Source organism: Thalassophryne amazonica, chromosome 1, assembly GCF_902500255.1.
Source record: "Thalassophryne amazonica chromosome 1, fThaAma1.1, whole genome shotgun sequence".
Classification (NCBI taxonomy): domain Eukaryota; kingdom Metazoa; phylum Chordata; class Actinopteri; order Batrachoidiformes; family Batrachoididae; genus Thalassophryne; species Thalassophryne amazonica.
Genome location: NC_047103.1, coordinates 164,256,846 through 164,276,164, shown reverse-complemented (window position 1 = coordinate 164,276,164; position 19,319 = coordinate 164,256,846). Strand labels below are relative to the sequence as shown.

The 19,319-nt window shown below is 41.4% G+C and overlaps 1 protein-coding gene across 1 annotated transcript in view; it reads right to left on the bottom strand.

The window, feature by feature from the left end:
• Positions 1–19,319, bottom strand: part of LOC117517414 (receptor tyrosine-protein kinase erbB-4-like) — an 886,935-nt gene that overhangs the window by 385,145 nt on the left and 482,471 nt on the right. The gene's annotated exons all lie outside the window — the stretch shown is intronic.

The window sequence follows — 19,319 nt, the reverse complement described above, 5'->3', positions numbered from 1 at the left end:
AATTAATTTTTTTTGTCAATTACTCTTAAAAAAAAACACCAGATAGGCTTATTGTTACTATAGAAGTTGAATATAAACTTGGGGTCAAGCAACATTTGGAGCCAAATTTCAAGTCTCTAGGTGCAGCGGTTCTCAAGATATGACATTTTCGTCGATATTTTTGGCGATTTTTGAACCCGATATCTTCACTGGCTCCATCCATATGGGTTTTTGGAACCAAATAACCTAAAATTTATCTTGCTATGGTTTATTCTGTGTATATTTCCATATTCCATGCAAACATTTATAGATTTCCAAATTTTTTTGAAATAACACGCCTCCCTAACACATTGTTTGAAGCTTTGTAGGTGGAATTTAGGTGGAATTCTTTCCCATTCTCTCATTCTTTTCCGCTTCATAATGCGCCACACACTGTCTATGGGCGACAGGTCTGGACTGCAGATAGGCCAGTCTAGTACCCGCACTCTTTTACTACGAAGCCATGCTGTTGTAACACGTGCAGAATGTGGCTTGGCATTGTCTTGCTGAAATAAGCAGGGACGTCCCTGAAAAAGACATTGCTTGGATGGCAGCATGTGTTGCTCTAAAACCTTTCAGCACTGATGGTGCCATCACAGATGTGTAAGTTGCCCATGCCATGGGCACTAACACACCCCCATACCATCACAGATGCTGGCTTTTGAACTTTGTGCTGGTAACAATCTGGATGGTGTTTTTCCTCTTTTGTCCAGAGGACATGACGTCCATTATTTCCACAAACAATTTCAAATGTGGACTCATCAGATCACAGCACACTTTTCCACTTTGTGTCTGTGTTTTTCAAATGAGCTCAGGACCAGAAAAGGCAGCAGCATTTCTGGATGTTGCTGATGTATGGCTTTCGCTTTGCATGGTAGAGTTTTAACTTGCACTTGTCGATGTAACGAAGAACTGTGCTAACTGACAATGGTTTTCTGAAGTGTTCCTGAGCCCATGCGATAAGAGCCTTTACACCATGATGTCAGTTTTTAATGCAGTGCCGCCTGAGTGATCAAAGGTCACAAGCATTCAATGTTGGTTTTCTGCCTTGCTGTTTATGTGTAAAAAGTTCCCCAGATTCTCTGAATCTTCTGATTATACGAGGTCTGTGAGAAAAGTATCCGACCTTTTTATTTTATGCAAAAAATATATGGATTTGATTCATATGTTTTTACGTCAGCCAAGCTTGAACCTTCGTGCGCATGCGTGAGTTTTTTCACGCCTGTCGGTTGCGTCATTCCCCTGTGGGCAGGCTTTGAGTGAGCACTGGTCCACCCCTCTCGTCGTTGTTTTATTCCGAGGAAATGGTGGAATGATTTGGGCTTTGTTCCATCTGAATTTTTTCAGAAACTCTTAGAGACAGGCAGCTGGAAACCATTCGGAAAATTCACGTGGCTTTCTGTGAAAATTTTATGGGCTTCACAGAGATTACGGAGTGTTACTACCGCTTTAAGGATGGCCCACAATGGCGCACGGTGCGCCGCGCTCCGGGCCGCGATCGACAGGCAGAAACCACCATTTCATTTCTAAACGGATGGCTGTGTCAATCCGGGAGCATCGTGTGCAATTTCTCTGGTTATCACAAATCATTCCGCCATTTCCTTGCAATGAAAAAACGACAAGAGGGGTGGACCAGTGCTCACTCAAAGCCTGCCCACAGGCGAATGACGCAACCGACAGGTGTGAAAAAACTCACGCATGCGCACGAAGCTTCAAGCTTGGCTGATGTAAAAACATATGAATCAAATCCATATATGGTTTGCATAAAATAAAAAGGTCGGATACTTTTCTCACAGACCTCGTATTATGGACTGTAGATGATGGAATCCCTAAATTCCTTGCAATTGAATGTTGAGAAACATTGTTCTTAAACTGTTGGACTATTTTTTCAAGCAGTTGTTCACAAAGTGATGATCCTCGCCCCATCTTTGCTTGTGAGCCTTTTGGGGATGCTTCTTTTATACCTAATCATGGACACTCACCTGTTTTCAATTAACCTGTTCACCTGTGGAATGTTCCAAACAGGTGTTCTTTGAGCATTCATCAACTTTCCTCTTTTGTTACCCCGTCCCAGCTTTTTTGAAATGTGTTGCAGGCATCCATTTCAAAATGAGCAAATATATGCATAAAACAATAAAGCTTATCAGTTTGAACATTAAATATCGTCTTTGTGGCGTATTCAGTCGAATATAGGTTGAAGAAGATTTGCAAATCATTGTATTCTGTTTTTATTTACATTTCACACAACGTCCTAATTTCATTGGAATTGGGGTTATATATTTCGTGCCGCTGAATCATGACACGCCGTGAGATATGATAGCACATACATGAGCTTTTGAAAAGACAGGAGGTTACCTTTGAGCATTTGTGATGCGCATGCACACTGATGTCCGCGAGATGGCTTGTAAATCACTCCAGAGGTAGTTTCATTTTACATAAACACTGTGTTCAGTTTTAAACATGTTTATTTCTAGCTATCTTTTACATAATACATAAAAAAACATGTTAGATTTACACAGAAACGCAGCAATTTCGGAGCAGATTTTGCCATTTTGAATTAGCAGCCAGAGAGAGACCAGCCAGTGATGTCACTGTGCCTCTCTACTCTGACTGGCTGTCACCATGTCCTTCCCAGAATGTTGACCTGCCCACCCCACAAAAAAAAAAAAAAAAAAAAAAAAAGGATTTGTATGATTCATAGCATAAAAATAGGAAACAGAATGTTACCTTTTGACCTCTTAAAATAGGTCAAAGTTAGCCATCTTTGAACTTGTGCAAGGCCTGTGTGTCAGAAATGTTCCATGTGAATTTGAAGACCCTGGAAGTAATAGGACTGGACTTGTGCTGACCACAGACAGACTGATGGACAGACAGACAGAAAGACGGGCAGATGGACGGACGCAAGGCCTTTACAATACCCAATGGCCATATTTTATAGCTAGACAGACAGACAAATATATTCCAGTACCTGGAGTGCCATGAAAATCATGCAAAATAATGGAAAATTATCACTAAGGTACAGAGTCTATTCTTTGAATCGATATTTTAGGTAGTTTTAAAATACAGGAAAAATCTGTAAAATAGACAGAAAATCTGTTAAATTACTTTACAGTGTATCCTTTTGACTCCTGGGCTGTGGGGAACAGCAGATTCTTGGAACAACAACAAAAAAAAAGCCTCAGACACCTGAAAAGGTTTATTTTTTATTTGGATGCATCGGTGTCTCTGTAGCTGTACTGAATACAAATGTTCATGTCTGTTTTTAAGACATCTGCTGACCTGCTGTATCTTGCCTGTGTGAAGTCATGTCCAACATGACCCTTTAGTTTTTCAAATAAAGCTCCGATATTGGAGAACAACAGTGTGGTTATGGCTGCTTTGATTCTCCTGCAGTCACGTTCTGTAAATCTCCTGAAACATGGAGTGATTTCGTATTTGCTCTGCTAATTTAGCCGAGGAGAGTAACTGTTTAGGATGCGCGTGAGCCACTAAATCAATAGCCATGCTCTAAAAATGAAGAGGCATGTGGGGTTAATTAGCATGAAGTCTATTAATCAATTCATCTCGACTGTTGGTAATTTGCCTGAAATGCATTCAAATACAAAAAAAACCCGCAATTAGTAAGGCATCAGCGGTAAATTATTAGCTCTAACTCAAGGGAAGTTTGGATTGTTGCCAGATTGTAAAAACCTGGACGAGTCACCACACAGTCTGGGTGAGCATTAAGGAAGACAGAAACAGGTGAGAAAGACAAAGAGGGTGGAGACGAGAGTTTTTTTGAATGCGAGGCATTGCTGCCAGATGGAAAGTTGGATTGAGAGCTCGCTTTGGGGCACACTGAGCCATTTGGCTCAAATCCAAATGGGAAATTTCACCGAGCAGAAAAAAACACGAGAAAAAGCTCACAACCCAAGGGGAAGTTAAGCAACAAAAACGGGGGGAAAAGTCGATGTGAGATGGTTTCAGATGGGGCACTGCAGCAGCTCTGAGAGTCTTATGGTGGTTACTATCGCCACTGCTGCACAGCGGGGGGTAATTAGCACTGCAGCGTGCAGCGGGGTGTGTAATATACATGCACGCAGTATATGTGCAGCTCTCAATGCATTATTTGTGGAACAGCTTGTTTAGGGTGAGCATCACAGGGTGAAGCTGAACACGGCGACAGCACAGGACTTTCTTTAACGTACGTACACGGCCGTACTGTCTAAACCTGCAAACATAAGGTCTGTTAGCACACCAGCTCTGCAGCCAAATTGAATTTCACACCTTCTGTGGATTCCCACTGTGGACTGAATCCACAGACAGATAAAGGCTGCACTGTAGTTGTTGTTGAATGGATTGTGCACAAATGAGAAATTGGATGCAATTTACTTGGGTAACTTCATTCTTGTTGTTGTGTTGGTAGGCTGTAAAACAAATTACAAATAGTGTGTTTCTTTAAAAACAAATCTCATGTACACCGACTTTCTTATGTTAAACAATAATTTTCTAATTTAATCTAATTTTAGCCTTATTGAAAACAGTGAATTCTGTTGCATTCACATGCTGTCGGTAGAGAAATAGTCCTACCGGTTACTGCATCACATGTACAAAAAGCAGATGCTGTAATGTCACCATGATAATTTGACAGGCAATAAATTGCTTTACTTGAGAAATACACCAGCACTTTAGCATTTTGCAGTGTTCGATTAAGCAAAATGAAAATACTGGAAAGTCTTGACCATTTCTGTATTTGTTTCTGTAAAGAATTAACAAGACTGCTCTTGTTCTTATAAATGTGGTCAGTAGCGACTCCAAATTATTACATTTTTTTTTTCTTGGTGAGGCAAGGTGGGAGGATAATTATTTAGAGGTTGCACATCATAATTTAGACTAAATGTGCAAATATGCATTTTAAATTATATTTCAAGGTCTTAAATACATGCTGCTAATTAACAAACATAATACATAAGAGATTGAACAATAACATTGTGTAAAAAAAAAATCACAAGAACAGATGAAATTGTGAAAAAAAAAAATAGGAAAACAGTAAACCACCGTTTGGAAACAAATCCATGAAATGGATTGTTTGCTACTTCTAATTTAATTTAATTTATTTTGTTTATACAGCACCAAATCACAAGAAAAGCTGCCTCAAGGCACTTCACACAAGTAAGGTCTAATTTTACCAACCACTAGAGCAAGCAGACAGGCACACAAAACTCTTCAGCCTTTGAGACTGAGACACAACTGGGAAGAGCTGGCGGAGTCACAATATCCCTGAACAGTGGTCTTTGGTGACGCTGATATCATCAATCGCTTTGGTCCTGGTGGTTCCTGTCTTACTGTATGGTTGTGAGACTTCGATGCTAACCATTTACCAAAGCCAAAGACTGGATGTAGTAGGTCTCTGGGGAGGATCCTTGGGTAAGCTAGAATTACTTTGTGTGAAATGAACTATCACTGAGGAAGATTCAGATGAGGAATTATCCCTTGCATTGTGAGGGAACATCAGCTAGGCGATATTGGCCATGTGGTGCCTATCTCTGTGCATGATCCAGTACACACGTGCCTCAGTGTTTAGGAAAAGAGTGGCTGAAAAACACCAAGGACACACCCAGTTTTCACCTTGTTCAGGCAGATACACAACTACCTGCAAGAGGCAATGCCTTGGTGGATGCTCTACAGCACATGGGACAGTTACGAACTGTACTGTCATGGCTGCAGTAATGCGCAGTACAGACACATACTCCCGGACCTGTCAATATTACCTGGAACAAGTCTGGATGTCTTCCAGCAAGTTGATGGCAAGTTGACGTTAAATCATTTAAATTTGGAATGACAGTGGACTGCCAGACTCCATGACAATCACCTGTAGTTTGAGTATTTGTCTTTTACAGAAAAGGTCAAATTAAAGGTACTGTAGGAGATCCTGGAAAAATTTTGTAAGCGTAATCAAGAGAGGGAGGTGGAGATGGACTGGTTTTCTGCCTGTCTGGTTGCTATTCAGGAACCAAGGTGATTCTGTAGTGTGATTGATGTTCAGTACCAGTACCTGCTCTGAGACCTGACCTGGCATGTCAAACCAAGTACCAAACAGAAAAAAATACATCTCACCTTATGTCAGTGGTGTGATCTCTGCGTGTGGAGATATATATATATATATATATATATATATATATAAACAGAAGTCAAATATGAGCATTTCTTTTCAGAACACTTGGAATTATAACAAATACATTAAAAATGTAAGGTTATGTCCGTAAAGATCAAAACAGATTGTTGTTGTGGAAGTTTTACTCTGTGCATTTATCCTCGGCAGGGAAGACGAAACTACACCACTGATCCACATGCATTGTTAGAAGTGGCTTAATTGCGATGCTGGAGAATAACGGGATCAGATGAAATGAGCAAACGCAGCATGTGCCTGAAGAAGAGATGTGTTGAGTGTTGGGGCGAGGTCAGTGCAGGGCCAGAAGAGACCATGAATCACAGCAGTGAAGCAGAGGTAAACTCTGCCTCTGAGGATCAACAGTCTCCAAACATTTCCAGAAACAAGTGAAATTCACATATTTAGACTATGCACTGAGGACATAAATAATGCAAAGAATACTTTCCACCACCTTGAAAGGATTACTTGAAGATACCACACTCATTTTTTTTTCCACTGTGCTCTTTCAGTTAAACAAAGACAAAAACATCCTTTAGTTGACAGTACTTGTTGGTCATTTTTATGAGGCTGAATGCAGCAGAGATAATTTGGATCATTAACTACATCATTAATTGCTGGAAGGTTTTTTTTTTTTGATACCTTGGAGCAATGGCACGGAACCCGCACAATATAATAAAACGTGCACAATATAATAAAACGTGCGCACATTCTCTCCACATGCAAAACATTTTGTGATGACACTTCCAGGGCTCTGTAGAATATGCTGTAAGTTGTGCAAACACTCTGGCAGCTTATTGCATCAGTAGTTGCCCTTAAAAACTCTCTGCAGTCACTGATCACTGTGTTCAGACGCTATAAAAAGTGTTTATTGCAATAAATCTGCTGTGTGCTTTTATATTGATCACTGTTTGATCCCACACTATCAAGCACATCAACACTCAACTTAGAATAAATCTGTGGTGTCTGATGTGCTCAAAACAGTCCAGTCAAGTCTGGAAGTATGCAGTAGTACAACACATCTCTGCATCCACCACATTCCGTAAACTGCCTCGGGTCCCGTTTAGGAACCATCCAGGCAGACAACTGATCCATCCCCATCTCTCAAAACTATTGTTTTGTATTGTAATTCATTATTATCAGGTTGTCCTAAAAGTTCCCTGAAAAGCCTTCAGTTAATTCAAAATGCTGCAGCTAGAGTACTGACGGGGACTAGACGGAGAGAGCATATCTCACCCCTATTGGCCTCTCTTCATTGGCTTCCTGTTAATTCTAGAATAGAATTTAAAATTCTTCTTCTTACTTATAAGGTTTTGAATAATCAGGTCCCTTCTTATCTTAGGGACCTCATAGTACCATATCACCCCAATAGAGCGCTTCGCTGTCAGACTGCAGGCTTACTTGTAGTTCCTAGGGTTTGTAAGAGTAGAATGGGAGGCAGAGCCTTCAGCTTTCAGGCTCCTCTCCTGTGGAACCAGCTCCCAATTCGGATCAGGGAGACAGACACTCTCTCTACTTTTAAGATTAGGCTTAAAACTTTCCTTTTTGCTAAAGCTTATAGTTAGGGCTGGATCAGGTGACCCTGAACCATCCCTTAGTTATGCTGCTATAGACTTAGACTGCTGGGGGGTTCCCATAATGCACTGAGTGTTTCTTTCTCTTTTTGCTCTGTATGCACCACTCTGCATTTAATCATTAGTGATTGATCTCTGCTCCCCTCCACAGCATGTCTTTTTCCTGGTTCTCTCCCTCAGCCCCAACCAGTCCCAGCAGAAGACTGCCCCTCCCTGAGCCTGGTTCTGCTGGAGGTTTCTTCCTGTTAAAAGGGAGTTTTTCCTTCCCACTGTCGCCAAGTGCTTGCTCACAGGGGGTCGTTTTGACCTTTGGGGTTTTTACGTAATTATTGTATGGCCTTGCCTTACAATATAAAGCGCCTTGGGGCAACTGTTTGTTGTGATTTGGCGCTATATAAATAAAATTGATTGATTGATTGATTCAGCACCGCGGAGAGTGCTCCCTACACGCAGAATGGTTGGAACTCACTAGCAAACATGACTCCTTTTTAACACTAAATCTAATCTGGTTGTGGTGTGAAACATGACGCAGAATGGCTTGCAGCACTAATGTACAATAAACGCTGAATACATTGCAAAGCCCAGTGAAGAACTGTATAAAATGGGCAAATCAATGCCAGAAAAGAAGCCTCAGGCAAAATGCAACAAAGGGAGATACAACACGTGGCATTTTACAATGCCCACCAAAGGACCGAGGATGTAAAGTGCAGATGCAACTGCCAACAACTGTCATTATCAATTCATGAAAGCTTCTGTTAAATGTCAGAAATAATGTAAGATATGTCAATCACAAATTCTCAGAACAAAAGGAAGCATCTTCTGTTTGTATAAAGTGATACTGCAATGCAGCATTTCCCATGTACAAAAATTCATTCAGGATAATAAATTACTTGCTCGAACCTTTAAAACAAGAGTTCAGGAGGATTGGCAGTTTGTGCATGTCACCTTGCATGTATTTACTTTTGTTCTGGCTGGACTAGACCACACATATGTGTTGGAACGGATTTTCTTCTTTGGCCACAGTGAGATGTTTGAGAGATTTGGCTCGGTTCATCCTGGAACACTCGTGTTTTCCTTTTCATTGCCATAAAGCAGTCCAGAAGATTTCCTTCGGAATCCAACCCGATTAAAGATCCCTACCGAGGCTGTCCATGTTCCTCTCCATAGATGTTTGGGTCAACATTAGTTTAGAAACTTTTCAATTTTAGTCAATGTCTGCCTTAATGAGGATAAACGATGCATCCATACACAACTACACTAAGAAATGGCTGTAAATTCTACAGTACAGAACCTCAAAAAACTACAGGATTATACAATATTACACTGTTACTGCACAGTACTGTTGCTACTATTGCATTTCCGGTAATATTTGCAAGGCGGGAGTAGTGTACAGTAGTTTACTGTACATTTCATGTTTACAGCACAATATATTTCATACTGCTGTAACCAAAGATTCTATTTACTGTAATTGTGTTGAACGTTTCGGCATGTGATGCCTCTCCAGCCAATCACATCTCAAGAGTCGAGACCGACGATAAGCCACAGTTTGCAGTTGGAGCCCGGGCCGGTCGTCATGGATTTTCTGCCACAGCAAGCTCTAGTAGACTAGTCACGTTTAAAAAGGTAAGTAATTGTTGAGATTTCGCCACAGATATGGTTCACTTAAGGAAAGTGTGTTCAGAAGGAAGATAGGTTTTATGGTGAAAAGTGGAAAAAAGATTAAAAAAAAAAAAAAAACTAAATATTGGAAAAAAAATCACAACAATTTTACCTTTTTGACTTTTTTTTTTACATAAAGGTTAATCAAACTGTCTTGTCATTAGTATTCTAATGGGGGAGGTGGTCAGGTTGTTAAAACAGTGGGCTTGTGACCAGTGCTTAATTTGTAAAGTGGGAGGTCCCAGAGCGCAGAGGATGGGTGGCTCTGGTGCAGAAAAAAAAAAGGGGGGGGCGCTTGCGAACAACGCTGTGCGCCACACTGAAAATAAACTGGGCATGTATTGTAGGCCTACGCGTTTTGGCGCCAAACCGCGCAGTGCGACGCGATGGACACGAGTGACGCGATGCGAGTGAAGCGATTTTGAGCATTTTGCGCGTTTGTGGTACGATATTGCGTCACGTCATGTCATGTTGCCCTCCTCCCCAAGTTCAAAAATCTGAACTTTTTCATCTCATCACGCCGTGATGACCAATCCTACACAGCTGTATAATAAAGCTAATGGTGACTGGTTTCTAAACACAATTATGACAGAGTTTTTGGAGCGAGCAGCAGCCCTACTTGCAGCAGCGGAGCTTTTTCCTTTTCTTTTTTTTAATACGTGCGCGCGCGAGTGAATCGTCTGTAGAGAATATTTTATTAACTACACAGATGTATAATAAATCAAATGGTGACTGGTTTCTAAACACAATTATGACAGAGTTTTTGGAGCAAGCAGCAGCCCTACTTGCAGCAGCGGGAGCAAAGCTTTTTCCTTTTCTTTTTTTTTTTATATGTGCGCGCGCGAGCGAATCGTCTGTAGAGAATATTTTATTAACTACACAGATGTATAATAAAAGAAATGGTTTCTAAATACAATTATGACAGTTTTTTGGGGGAAGAGCCAGCTGCAGCAAGCAGCGGAGTTTTTTTTTTTTTTTTTTTTATTGTTTACATGTGCGCGCGCGAACGGGACAGTTGATCCTCAAACTGGGTCCCGCAGAGGTGGAAGGACCACTGAAAGCGGCCGTCATCCAGACACAGCTCCTGCAGCAAATAATGATACTCTCTGTATTGGGAGCTTTTCACAACAACTCGCTCCGTGTGATCAAGGTCCGTCATGTTAACTTGACTGACAACCGGAGCCAGCGAGCGGAATGGACGCTCCTCCTATTTGACGACACACTGGGGCGAATTTTCACAGCGAACGTCCACCCAAGTAGAGCGACACACCGGGTGAAGGAGGTGCGTCCGTCGCCTGGCGACCCACACGAATTTGTAGCGTCTGATCTCACCCGGTGTGAACGAGGCTGTAAAACCCCTCACTACACACTTTCTCAAACAGGCATTAATTTTCTCACTTTTCTCTCTTGTGTAAACGCTCTCTTTTTTGTTCTGTGTGAGAAGATTATAAACAGACACACGCAGAACACAATGCGCGTACTCTCCCTTCACTCACTGCCTCCGGGGGTATGGATGCGGGACCCACAAAGAATCCAAGTCCTCTCTCGGTGGCCACGGAGCTCTGCGGCTACGGTCAACATCCGGATCAAAACAGCGAGCGTAGCCTCTGGACCTGTTGCCAGATTTGGTGCAATTCCACACAGCAGACAGGAAGGCGGCGGTGTGATTGGCAGTGAGAGCAATCGCGATTTTTTATTTTTTTTTATTTTAGAGAGGTGGCGGATCATGGATCCAGTATAAATAGCTGGTGGAGCCAACGTTAGAGGTTCCGGAGCACGCTCCGGCTTGCTCCCCCTCAAATTAAGCCCTGCTTGCAACCAGAGGACCCTTGAATTCCCTGTTAGACCAGAAAATCACAAAAGGCACTTGAGCAAGGTCCTTAATCCCTAAGGTGTTCCTGGTGTTTAGTTGAACACCTTCCATGGCAGCACGCACACATCGACGTATGAGTGGCTGAAGGTGAGACATCACTGTAAAGTACTATATAATTGCAAGCCTTTAAAAAAAAATTTACAATTGTCTTCCATATTGATCTGTTATTATCAAAAGAGTGGCTTCAGGACAACTCTGTGAATGTTCTTGAGTGGCCCAGCCTGAGCCCAGACCTGAATGTGATTGAACATCTCTGGAGAGATGTGAAAATGGCTGTGCACCGACGCTCCCCATCCAACCTGATGGAGCTTGGGAGGTGCTGCAAAGACGAATGGACAAAACTGCCAAAAGATAGGTTGCACCAAGGTTGTGACATAATATTCAAGTAGACTTGAGGCTGTAATTTCTGCCAAACGTGCATCAACAAAGTACTGAGCAAAGGGTGTGAATACTTATGTACATGTGATTTTAGTTTTTTTTTTAAATAAAATTGCAAACATTAAAAAAAAAAAACTTTTCATGTTGTCATTATGGGGTTTTGTGAGTAGAATTCAGAGGGGGAAAAATATTTACTCCATTTTGGAATAAGACTGTAACATAAAAATGTGGAAAACCTGAAGTGCTGTTAATATATTTTGGATGCACTGTACATAAATTATTTTTTTAAGATGAATGTTACTTTTAAAATTAAATATAAATCTTTGTAATTTTTCTTCTCCCCCTCAATCCTAAAGTTTTAATTCCAGCCAAGATTACAGATTTCCAGGAACTGCTGGCATTCCAGATTCGAATCAAGCTGCTATTTACACAGCACATTGCTTGCTACCTGTGGTTAATGTTAGCATACCACAAAATGCTAATAATTACTGATAGCCTCGGCTATTGAGACTGCAGCAATTGTTTTCCTCCTTTTCTTTTGCTTCCAGTTTCTTGGAATCACCACAGCAGAGCCAGTAAAGATCTGTCTTGGGATTTGGCACAAGTTTTACACCAGATGCTCTTTCTGATGGAACTCCATTTTTACATGGAGAAACATGCACACAATTCCTGGTGTTCCCAAACAGACTCACAGCCAAATACTAATCTGTACCAACTCTCTTTCACTTCTGAGATCTGATGCAGTCATGTGTGCACAGAACTCAATGATGGTTAATGCTAAAGCTAGAAATGTTTGCAATGCACTTTCTAGAATACAAGCCATCAATTGACACATGCACTATGCCAACACAACAATGTTCGGTGCAAGTGGAGGTAAACCTCACATCCAGAAATGGGGAAATCCCTGGATGTCTTTAATGTTAGGATTTGAGAGTACCGTTTTTTTCTTGTGTAATTCTAAAGTTGTTTCTCATTAATACACATTTCTTATCAACTGGAAGGTGGGTCTGTGGGTAGACAAAGTTTGGGACTCCGGCGAGGGTGGCCACATCTACTCTCTCCTCTCCTCCTGCTTGTCTCTATCTCTCGCTCAACCTTCAAATTCCAAACTTCAACAGACTGTGTGTCTGTCCACAACCCCCTCCGCACTTGCCACTCCTTCCTCCTTGGGAGGCCACACGGAACAGCTGCAGCACCCCCCCCCCCCCCCCCCCCCCCCCCAAGCTCGGCTGCGCGGCATGACTGCTGCGGCCACCCACACTCACACTGCCTCAATTTGAATGACGGACTATTTCAAAGTTATGCATACATAAACAATAAAATGTATATGTGCGGTTGTTTTAAATCTGATGTGTAATGCAATAAAGACACATCCAAACTACATGAAAAGGCATGCAGGACCATTCAACATTGTACCAAAGATAGAAACCAAATGATCTGCACGGCCACAGCGCCCCGATACAGAAAAAAAAAAAAAAAAAAAAACTTTACTAAGCAAGACGTTACGTTTCGGGTGACCTGCCCTTTGTCAAAAGTTAAAGTTGCTCCAGTTTTGGTAAAATGTGGTGCAAATTATTGGTTGAACTAATAGGATTAACAAATGGAATAGTTCTGACTGTGTTGAATGTTTGTTCTCCAAAGTAAAGGCCAAACAATGTCGACATCCATTGGATTCTATGACATGTGACATATGATACCCCATAACATCATAACTAAGTATGACGCATGGTGCAAACTATTCCTTTTTTAAAACGCTAATAATCAATAATTTGCATCATGTTTTACCATAATTGGAGCAACTTTTTAACCCCATAACTCCATAATATTCAGTCACAGATAGTCCAAACTATACCTTTTTGGAATGTTTGTAATCAGACACATTAATGTGGTATAGCTTTCAATATGACTGGAACTTTTTTTGACCCCTATGCAGTTCTTCAATTGACCCCTACTTGCCCCCCTATTGAAAATTCAAATGGCTAACATTATTTTTCTTAAATATGTACCAAAAGGTATACACAGTCAAACTTTGATGCTTGTAACCGGATTTGAAGGTTCAGTTCAGTTCAGTTTATTTGCCATTTGCAGTAAAACTACATTGGAAAAAACGTTGCAAGAGCTTAGTGTGCATAAACATACATTTTAAGAACATGGACACAAAGACATAATAAATAATAAATGAATAAATAGATAACACTTGCCGCAATAAAAGCAATAAGAGATAATAAAAATAGTAAAGTGCTTGTCAGTCAATGTGCACAGTTCAAAGCCATCACAGCTTGTGGAAAGAAGCTGTTTACATGGCGAGACGTGGTGCATTTAATAGAATGATAGCGTCTCCCAGAAGGAAGAAGCTCAAATATATTCTTAGCAGGATGGGTGGGGTCATTAATGATCAGTAATGCCCGCAAAAGAAGCCTGCTTTTAAAAATGTCCTCCAGGGCTGGCAGCTCACAGCCTATTACCCTGCGAGCAGAATGCACCACTCTGTTTAAAACTTTTTTTCTTTACATGTAAGATTTCCAAACCATAGAGATACCGTTTATAAGGAGACTTTCAACAGCACAGTGATAACAATTTAAAAGAATGTGCTTATTTAGAGTAAACTCCTTAAGTTTACGTAGAAAATAGAGCCGCTGTCTGGATTTTTTGGCAATAGCTTGAGTGTTAGCATGCCAGCTCAAATCATTAGAAAGGGTCACACCAAGAAATTTCACACTGTCAACCCTCTGTACCTCTGTGTTGTTAATAATAATAGGCAAGTGAACATTGCTTTTCCCAAAATCAATAATCAGTTCATTTGTTTTGGAAGTATTAAGAACTAAATGATTTTGTTCACTCCACTGGACTACATACTGAACCTCTGACCGATAGAGTCATCACCATCTGAATTAACAAGCCCAATAATAGTAGTATCATCTGCATATTTGATGATCATATTATTGGGAAAGGACGCAACACAATCATATGTATACAAAGTGTAGAGCGGAGGACTTAGAATACATCCTTGCGGAGAACCTGTATTCACAAGAAGTACATTTGAAAAACAGTTGTTAATTTTAACCCTCTGTGGTCTACCAGTTAAGTTTAAAATCCACTTGAAGATGGCATCACATAAGCCAAGAGTTTTCAATTTGTGAATGAGCTGCACTGGAACAAGAGAATTAAAAGCAGAGCTGTAGTCTATGAAAAGCATACGGACATAAGATTTTCCTTTGTCCAAGTGCTTGTACACAGAGTTCAGCGTGAAGGAGATGGCATCTTCTACACTCCTGTTGCGTCTGTAAGCAAATTGGAGCGGGTCTACAGACACTGGTATTTGATTTTTAATTAGTCCAACACCAGACGCTCAAAAGTTTTCATTAAAACAGAGGTTAAGGCCACAGGCCGATAGTCATTAAAACAGGTCACAGGCATCTTCTTAGGTACTGGTATTATATCTGACTTTTTAAAAGATAAAGGGACAGTACAGTACCGCAGTGACAAGTTAAAAAGGTCTGTTAAAACAGGAGCTAGTTGCTCTGCACACAGTTTGAAAACCCGGGGTGGGATTCTGTCCGGTCCAGGGGCCTTCCTCACCTTGGTCCTGGACAAAACCCTTTGGACTTCTTCCAGAGTGATGGTAAGTCCACTCTGCTCAAATGAAAAGACAACAGGCTCAGTGTTCCCAGTTTCAAATCTACAATAAAACTGATTAAGATCATTTGGCAATGAGGGATCAAAGTCAGTAATGTTCGCTCCTTTAGGTTTCCATGTGGTTGCAGCATTCATTCTCTCCCACATTAGATGTGGGTCATCTGCATTGAGGTAACCTTCCATTTTGTCACCCCAGGAGCGTTTTGCGGCTCTAATAGACCGCTCCAAAGAGTATCTGGCTTGCTTGCAAGCAGCATGGTCACCAGATTTAAAAGCCTCAGCACGCTCCTTTAATTTTTGTCTCACATCAGCATTAATCCAAGGTTTCTGAGTAGGATGATGTGTGATAACCCTCTGCGAGACACAAATATCGATGCAAAAATTAATATATCCAATAATAGCATCGCAGTATTCGTCCAGATCCTCTGACTGGAGGACAGACCAATCTGTCGCATCAAAGCAGTCTTGGAGTTGAACCTCACTGTCCCTGGTCCAACACTGTACAGTGCGGGTTATTGGCTTCAGTTGTCTACTCCTCTGAATGTATGAAGGAAGTAGAAGAATGGAGGAGTGATCTGACTTGCCAAAAGGGGGTCTAAGTAGGGACTTATAAGCTGATTTAACATTACTGTAACAGTGGTCTAAAATATGTGCCCCCCTTGTGGGGAGTTTCACATGCTGATAATAGTTAGGTGAGACCGTTTTAAAGTTACTTTTATTAAAGTCCCCAGCCACAATAATCACTGAGTTTGGGTGAGAGTTTTCATAAGTATGTATGATGTCACTCAAATCACTAAGAGCAGACCTGGGCAAACTGCGGCCCGGGGGCCACATGTGGCCCTTTGCATGTCTCTGTCCGGCCCTCATGAGGTCTGTGATTATTATTACATATATTAGAAATGTCAAGCTTGTGTGTTGCAAATCATTATGTAGAGGTTTATTTAGGTATATTTACATATTATTACAATAATAAAAATTACCTATAAAAGCTATTAAATAGGTAATTTTTTGTAAAATTTGTAATGGGAGACAGCTGAGTTATCGATGGTGTGGCCCTCGGACATAATTCAGGTTCTCTATGTGGCCCCTTGTAAAAATTAATTGCCCACCCCTGACTAAGAGCATCAGAAGTGTCAGCCCGTGGATGAATGTAGACAGCGCATAAAAACATTACAGAAAACTCTCGGGGGAGATAAAAGGGGCGACATTTGATGACAAGGCACTCCAGGTTAGCTGTGCAAGTTTGATTCATTATAACGGTGTCTGTGCACCAGCGTTCATTAATTAAAAAAAACACACACCTCCTCCTTTTGACTTCCCGGTGCGTTCTCTCACTCTGTCGGAGCGGTAAATAGAGAAGCCCGGCGGCTGAATGGCAGAGTCTGGCACCTCACTGCAGAGCCATGTCTCCGACAGGCAGTACACGGAGCAATCTCTGGCCTCGCGCTGGGTCTGGATGCGGCTCAGCAGGTCATCCATCTTGTTTGGCAGAGACTGGACGTTCGCCAAATAAATAGACGGCAGCGGGACTTTGCAGGGGCATCCGCGGAGTTTAACGAGCAGACCTCCTCGCTTTCCCCTGTGCTTACGCTTCCTACGCTGATGGCTGTAGGCGTCCCCATCGTGGAGCTCAGGTCAACGGCGTACTCGGCGTTGGCTCCGCCCGGTCCCCTCGCTCTGCTCTCGGCTTCCCTGACTTGACTCTTGGCCCCTGTAGCCTCGCATGGGGCCAACATTAAAGTCAGCACACCTCAGTTCAGGGATTACATGGGATAGGCCACCAACTTTATCCCGGATCTGAATAAGTAATTCACGATCATACATGACAGTGGCAAGTGTTCCAAAAATGAATAAAAACAACATAAAACACACAGCACACAAGTGAGCTCTTGCTCTTGCGACGGCGCCTTCCCTCGGCGCCATCTTGACACACCAAAACCACACCCGCTTGGCTGATGCAATCCCCTGCCTTGAAGGATTCCTCTGCAAATATTCTGTTATCTGCTGCACTATACAGTTAATGAGGCTGTTCACCCCTTTAACTCCTCTTAATCCTTCTCCTTTTTCCCTGGCAGGAGAGAAGTTTGTTTGCAACCCCCTAATAATTTGCTTATGATATAACTATTTTACTTCGGAAGCATTTATAAGTCATATTGATATTTATTTAATTTGGTATTTTATTTTTATTCATTCATTTATTTTTGTTGTTGTTGGTTGTTTGTAATATTGCTGCTCTTGGTGTTTGAATTGTCCCTTGGGGACAAATAAATCTTTCTGAATTTGAATAAGTCCAATGACATTTAAAGCACATTTAAAATTCAGTACCCTCTCTTGCAGTAAATCTTTGCACTATCTGATGGAACCTTGGACATGCTTTTGTTTAGCTATAATGCAAAATACACTGGTTCATGTCCTGAACTTCGTGACATATTTTCCAATACCTTCTTCCCATCACTCCACACAATATTGTATGAAAAAAAACCAGACAATGCTATAAAATAAAAAAGAGTGACCCTCAAACTGAGACATTGTGCTTTTGCTAAGGTTATTTATTCTGCAGGAAGTACAGCAATACCACCTGCAAACCAACAGGCCACTCCTGACATGAAATGTCACGCACAGAGATTATTTTATCAAGCCTTGCATGTATGAACTATGCTGTACATAATGAGGGAAAAAAGTACTGGTTGGTGTGTAACGGGAGAGCAACAAGCTCAGACATGATTCAACACAACCATACTGGATCAGATGTGCATAAAGCCTCTAACAGACTGTGTGTTCCTTGATCATTCTGCCTTGGAGTCCGAAGTCACTGCTCCAATGGGAAGCACATTAACTGATGATGAGGTTGTGATACAAAGGCCCAATGCCAGGATGCAGGTAATGTCAATGAAAACTCCTTTGTGGCCTGACTGTCAGGGCCAGCCCAAGCCTTTATGGGGCCTTAAGCAGAATTTCATTTGGGGGCCCCCCTACCATCATCTCAGCACCAGATGCCTCATTATTCCATAGGCTACACTGTTATGTGTGTAACGTACCCACAATCATTAGCATTATTTGTAATTATCTTACATCATACAGGTGTCATTCTTGTTTTTAACCTTAAAGTGGTAGCAAACTCATAAATATGTTTTAATTAACTTCTACATACAGAGTGATGTATAAGTATGGCTCATTAATTTAACTATTTTAAAGTAACATCAGCAGGCAGGAGACTGCATTTATAGTAAACACATTAAATAGTTTAATTTCTTTCAGATGTGCAATGGTGTGCAAAATGTTCAATATCCAAATACAAAATAGAATCATATGACATTCACATTATCTTACAGAAAAATTAAGTTGTAATCAAAATTAAATACTTAAATAATCTCCAAAATGAACATAGAAATCCACAACATAACAGCAATGTGTGTGCATAGCAATGCACAAACGTTGCACTGGGGGTTATTGCTTTAACTTTGGCCTGCAAACCATTGAGAGCTGAGCTACTTTTCCCCACCTTTTGCACCAAATTAATCTGAAGAGTTGATCTGCCCTGCTGTTTAACTAAGTTTTTCTTCATAAGGAAGACTATCAAATGGCTTCGCCAAAATCCGGTCCACAACATTCAAATTGTCTGCCATTATGTGCAGCTTGCTACCTAGCTAACTCGCTAGCTGGGACTGGCGCGAGGCTAGTGTGAAGTGTGTCCGCCTGTGAGTGCTTTGTGACGGTGGAGGAGCTCAGCAGCACCCGCTGCTCGGTAGGGACAGAGAAAGAGTGATAGAAGTCAGTCTCCAAACACAAGCAGCTACAAAAAAAAACCCCACCAGAAATAGAAGCTCGATTTGTCGCTAGTCGTTTTTAACAAAGAAAATGCCGCTAAGAGGATTAGGAAAGTCTCCGGTTCAACTCAGAACAGAATGAAAATGCTCCCACGGATGTTTACACCAAAAGATCGCTGATTCGCTCATTTCGTTGTCAATCAAAAAGGGATTCAGCCTCAGACAGATCATCCAATCATCATGCAGAAGCTGAGCATCCGGGCCAG